The 5,658-nt window shown below is 40.5% G+C and overlaps 1 pseudogene; it reads right to left on the reverse strand.

Annotated features, from left to right (window-relative positions):
• Window positions 1-1,400: 1,400 nt before the first annotated feature.
• LOC113894805 lies at window positions 1,401-5,002 on the reverse strand (annotated as a pseudogene).
• Between the last annotated feature and the right edge of the window lie 656 nt (window positions 5,003-5,658).

Consider the following 5,658-nt stretch of genomic DNA (forward strand, 5'->3'; position numbering starts at 1 on the left):
AGTTGAGGTACTTGACTTGTATTTGGCAACCCTGTGCTTCAAATTCATTCATTTCCCCCAGCACCCACATGTATTCCTAGCAATTGCCAGACCATAAAGTGAGCAAGGTGGGGAAGATGATAGGTTAGTTTCTGTGTGTGTGTTGTCAGCTCTAATATTCAGAGATTCCAGTCTTCCAACAAAAATTAAATGTGCATAGCACTTGTCTCAACTCTTTCAAATGTTATAAAATGTGAGCTGTGTAGACTAAATAAAAAGGTCACTGGAATAAGATCATGATTTTAGTTGAAACTTTGCTGTTTAAATCTCACGAAAAGGGGCTGGATTAGCTTTCTTTTATTGTTTTTCTCTGCCATACAAATATCCACAAAATTCTCTGCACTAAAAATCCTTGTACATTTCAATGGGTATTGAGGGTGAACTGACCCATTCCACTAGACTGCTAACTTTTCCAATAGGGATACTTGGCAATGTGAACTGGCTTTTAACCCACTTTTGAGCTTGTAACCTGAACTTTAATGCAACAAATTACATATTCAAACCATCTCATAGGATCAAACTCTTAAATGAATTAGGAATGGCGATGACAAATTTTTATTTCATTTGACTCTGAAAATAAAAAAAGAACAAAAATGCTTTTGTGCTTGGTGTATATGCTGGAAGGATGGCATGCAGCCAGGTGATAACAAATAATAGTTACAATGTTTAAAAAAAAAGTGAGATCTGTACTAAGCAGTGTATTTGGAAATTTTACTTTTAGCATGAAGACTTGTTTTGTCTTTAGTCCTCTTTTTCCTGGGAGAGAGGACTTTGGTCAGTTTTTCACTTTTATTGACTTAGACAAACACACATCCATTATTCTTGGCAAGGACCCAATTGACAGTGATGTTACCCAAACGCAGAAGCTGCTGATGGCAGTGTTAAGGCATTTGTTTATTAATTTACATTGGACATATGTTTGATATGCCTGAAAATTATGCACAGTACTTTTTTCTAAATTTTGGGTTAAATTTCCCTATGTCTAAACATTATTTTTTTTCCTTTGAATACGCATTTAGTTTTATTATAACAAAGTAACATGCACACTTTAAACGTTTAAAACTGAGTCTCATCATTCCTTTCTAGTGAAACAAAAAGAAAATTTAAAAATAAACAGGAACAAAATTACAGTAGAGAATGTCAATTGCAAATAAGATCTTCTACAGGTTCTGCTGATTCTCCCATCAAGTGGCAGGGCTCAAGTCATCATTCAGTTCAGTTCATTTCAGATGCTCAGTCGTGTCTGACTCCTCGCGACCCCATGAATCACAGCACGCCAGGCCTCCCTGTCCATCACCAACTCCCGGAGTTCACTCAAACTCACGTCCATCGAGTCGGTGATGCCATCCAGCCATCTCATCTTCTGTCGTCCCCTTCTCCTCCTGCCCCCAATCCCTCCCAGCATCAGAGTCTTTTCCAACGAGTCAACTCTTCGCATGAGGTGGCCAAAGTACCGGAGTTTCAGCTTTAGCATCAGTCCTTCCAAAGAATACCCAGGGTTGATCTCCTTTAGAATGGACTGGTTGGATCTCCTTGCAGTACAAGGGACTCTCAAGAGTCTTCTCCAACACCACAGTTCAGAAGCATCAATTCTTCAGCACTCAGCCTTCTTCACAGTCCAACTCTCACATCCATACATGACCACTGGAAAAACCATAGCCTTGACTAGACGGACCTTTGTTGGCAAAGTAATGTCTCTGCTTTTCAATATGCTATCTAGGTTGGCCATAACTTTCATTCCAAGGAATAAGCGTCTTTTAATTTTATGGCTGAAGTCACCATCTGTAGTGATTTTGGAGCCCCCAAAACTAAAGTCTGACACTGTTTCCACTGTTTCCCCATCTATTTCCCATGAAGTGATGGGACCGGATGCCATGATCTTCATTTTCTGAATGTTGAGCTTTAAGCCAACTTTTTCACTCTCCTCTTTCACTTTCATCAAGAGGCTTTTTCATTCCTCTTCACTTAGGAGAGAATTTTATTTTAAAAGTGTTACCTTAAATTGCAAGGATGTCCATTAAACATCACAATTAAACATGCCAAAGGAGAAGCCATGTTGTCAAAATGCCCACCTAACCCACCCAAACACCTCAAACCTACCCTTTGCTGACCTTCTGTAACCCCATTTTTTAAAAGTTTTTTTTTTCTTTTTTTAAACAAGAGAAAGTGGACAGATACATGTTGGTAAATTCTAACTGTCTGTATTCACATAGAGACACAGTGTAATCTCTGACCCCAATATACAGAGAAAGGAGGAAAATATCTAGAATTCTATGCACTACTACACAGGGGCCTAGCACCCTCCGGCTTCCAGCAGAGTTCAGGGAGCGGAAGCTTTTTCTTTTTTCCCACAGAGCATGGTGATGTTGATTCCGTAAAGTTTTTGTTGAAACAGGAAGCGATAAGAGTGAATTTGGAACTGAAAGGGTAGAGATTCTTTTCCTACTGAATTCTACTCAAGGTATTTTCCTCCAAAATAAGTTGTGAACCATGGTATAAAAGAGAAAAGAGACCTCAGAAATCGCCCTTGTGCTCAAGGGCGATTGAGCACAAGAGGAGAAAAGAAAAGGACTGCAACTTGCTCCCAGGGACTGGAGAAAATTCAAACAGTTGGAATCCATCAGCATTCCATTAGTCATCATCATCTTCATCTTCTTCACCTTCATCCCTATCCCCTTCTTCATCAATATCTTCCAATCCTTCTTCCTCTTCATCATCGTTGCCATCTTCTTCTCTTTCCCCTTCCTCATCATCCATGTCAGGAACCAAGTAGTACCATAGTGCGTTTGGACAAATATCATCTTTGATGACTTCTCTTAACTCATCTGTACCTGAATCAGAATGATCAGTGAACCAGGTGAAGAAGCTTCCTGGTTCCTCGTGCTGTCTATTCCTGCTGGCTTTATTCTGTGTTTGACTTGATTATTTCATCAAATCCTTTCCAGATTTCCATTTGATTTCAGTGGACTTTGAAGATGATTCACCGCTCCATTCAGATGAAATTCTTTGAAGAGAATTTTATTTTTGAAGTAAGGGTTTTCATCAAAATTAAAATCTATTCTGTAACCTGATTTAATGTCTTCAAATTCTATCACTTCAACCCTTGTCAAATAATGCAGCACCGCTTCATCCTCCTCCTCAAGCAATGCAGACACTTGTGGATGGTTAAAAATTGTTGTTACCCCCAAATCTGGGATTTTGGCAATCAATTCCAAACTCTTCTGAAAAAATGGTTGGCAGAGTTTGTTATATTTTTATTCTACTTTCAAAATCTCACTGGCTTGTTCATTAAGTCTGTCTATTTCATTTTGTACTTTACCAATATGTGCAGTTGCTTCTTGCTGTTCTTTTCCTTCCTTTGGCAAGTTTGAAGAACCAGAGGCCTTGCCTAGCCTGGAGCTAGGAGTCGGCCTCGCTTTCTTTGGTTTCTTTGATTGAGGTGTAAGTGAAGACTGGTGTTTGGGGGCAATGCTGGGGAAAAAAAGCCAAGAATCCTCCCAGGGGAAGAGAGAGGTACTGCGAGCTCAGAGAACTCTAAACATTATCTTTTGTTTCAGGAAAATGTTAGCATTTTTGTTTTTTTGCCTAAGCATTTGCTTCCAGGAGATGGAAAGTGGAAGACAGACCACACTAAAGGTGGCTTAATATCGTTCTCACCCAGCACAGGAGAACAGGCTGGGAGCAGGAGTTGAGATCAGCTTGGACCAGTTGAGATCAGCTTGGACCAGCACAGCACCATTTTGGCAGGCCCACTGTGGCAAGCTATTTCTTGTATACAGGGCTGACTAACTCTAAATAAACAAGCATTTTAGGAATGAGCTGTCAGATCATGATGACTGCCAGGAGCCTGGGACCAGATCATACCTTGTGGGTGGAGATGGATTTTCCCAGGATGGGAAAGGATATTGTCCCTGGCAGGGTTGTGGGAAAAGATTAGTCCCAGGTTGGGACATGAGATGGGGCTTAAATAAAGGGTAGGAGGAGTTGAGAGTAATATGCTCTTATTAATCCTCTTGCCTTCTGGGGCTGGTAGGGCAATAGATAGACATCAGTTCTAGGTGAAATGTTTGTGGGAATTAGGCAAGAACTCAGGAACAGATTCTGGTTTGAATAGCCAATTCTAAAAGAGTAGCTGCTTCTAGATAATCCTGAAAGAAATCACTTCTGCCCAGCAACTTGCCTGCAGACCAGGGTAGGCCAAGTCCCCAACACAAGACAGCTATTTCTTCAAAGAGAGAAACTTTGACAAATAAACCAGTGACAGAGGTTGAAGACATCTAGGAAGATGGAGAGAGTGGAGAAGAATAACACCCAGGATATGAATAAGCATTTAGCGAACCCTCACTGAATGTATACTGTATCATTCACTATGCTAAGCTATGGCTTTAAACACAAAAGATTTCTGGTCTGTGAGATGCTCACACTCTGAGAGGCGGAGGGGGAACTAGGGCTAAATATGGGAAGAGCAGATTCACACCTCCTTTCTCACCTAGGAATAAATACCAGTTATTGAAAGTGGAATTTCACATAATGTTGAACTGTTATTCCCTTCTCTTGCTTTTTTTTTAATATTTCTATCTCTGGACAAGAGCTTATAGTTGAATTCTTACTCTGTTAAATGTGGATGTTGAGTTGAGTACTACGCTCACATTAATTCACTGAATATTTTAAACAATCTGACAAGGTAGGTGGTAGCTATTATCTTCCTCATATTATACCTAGAGAAACAGGATAGTGAGATTGAGAGATTCATCCAAAGTCATATAGATACAAATAGGGTATCTGGCATTTAGATTCAGAGAGGAGAAGAGTAAGGTAACATCAGTGGAACAGCACAAGTTCTGGCCCCTTTGCTGGTACCCAGGCCATAATTCATTTTCAGAGTTTCATGACATCCTGTTGTAAAACCCACGAATTGGTTGTACAGTCTAAATTCTCTTGCCTGTTCTTCACTCTTGTGCATCCTCTGCTATAGACTGAGCACTGCTGTTTTCCCCAAATTCACATGTTTAAACTTATTTTCCAGTGTGACAGTGTTAAGAAGTGAGGTTTCTGAGAGATGAATAAGTTATCAGGGTAGAGCCCTCATGAATGAGATTAGTGCCCACAAAAGAAACCCCAGAGAGCTACCGTGGCTCTTCTACCATGTGACGAAATAGCCAGAAGTCAGCATTCTATGAACCAGGAAGATGTGTGTGCTGTGGTAAGTCACTTCAGTTGTGTTTGACTCTTTGCGACCCTATGGACTGTAGTCCGCCAGGCTCTTCTGTCCATGGGATTCTTCAGGCAAGAATACTGGAGTGGGTTGCCATGCCCTCCTCCAGGGGATCTTCCCAGCCCAGGGATTGAATCTGCGTCTCTTATGTCTCCTGAACTGGTGGGTTCTTTACCACTAGTGCCACCTGAGATAGACCCCACTAAACAAGGAATATTTGGGTACCTTGAACTTGGACTTCTCAGTCTGTAGAACTGTGAGAAATAAATTTCTGTTCTTTATAAGTCTTGTAATATTTTGGTATTGCAGCCCAAACAAACTAAGATACCCTTTAAAAGGCTCCCAGTTCATACTGAATTTCTTATTATCCTAAAATATGGCAGTCTTTTCATATATCTTTGACT

The sequence above is a fragment of the Bos indicus x Bos taurus genome, chromosome 6, assembly GCF_003369695.1.
Source record: "Bos indicus x Bos taurus breed Angus x Brahman F1 hybrid chromosome 6, Bos_hybrid_MaternalHap_v2.0, whole genome shotgun sequence".
NCBI lineage: Eukaryota > Metazoa > Chordata > Mammalia > Artiodactyla > Bovidae > Bos > Bos indicus x Bos taurus.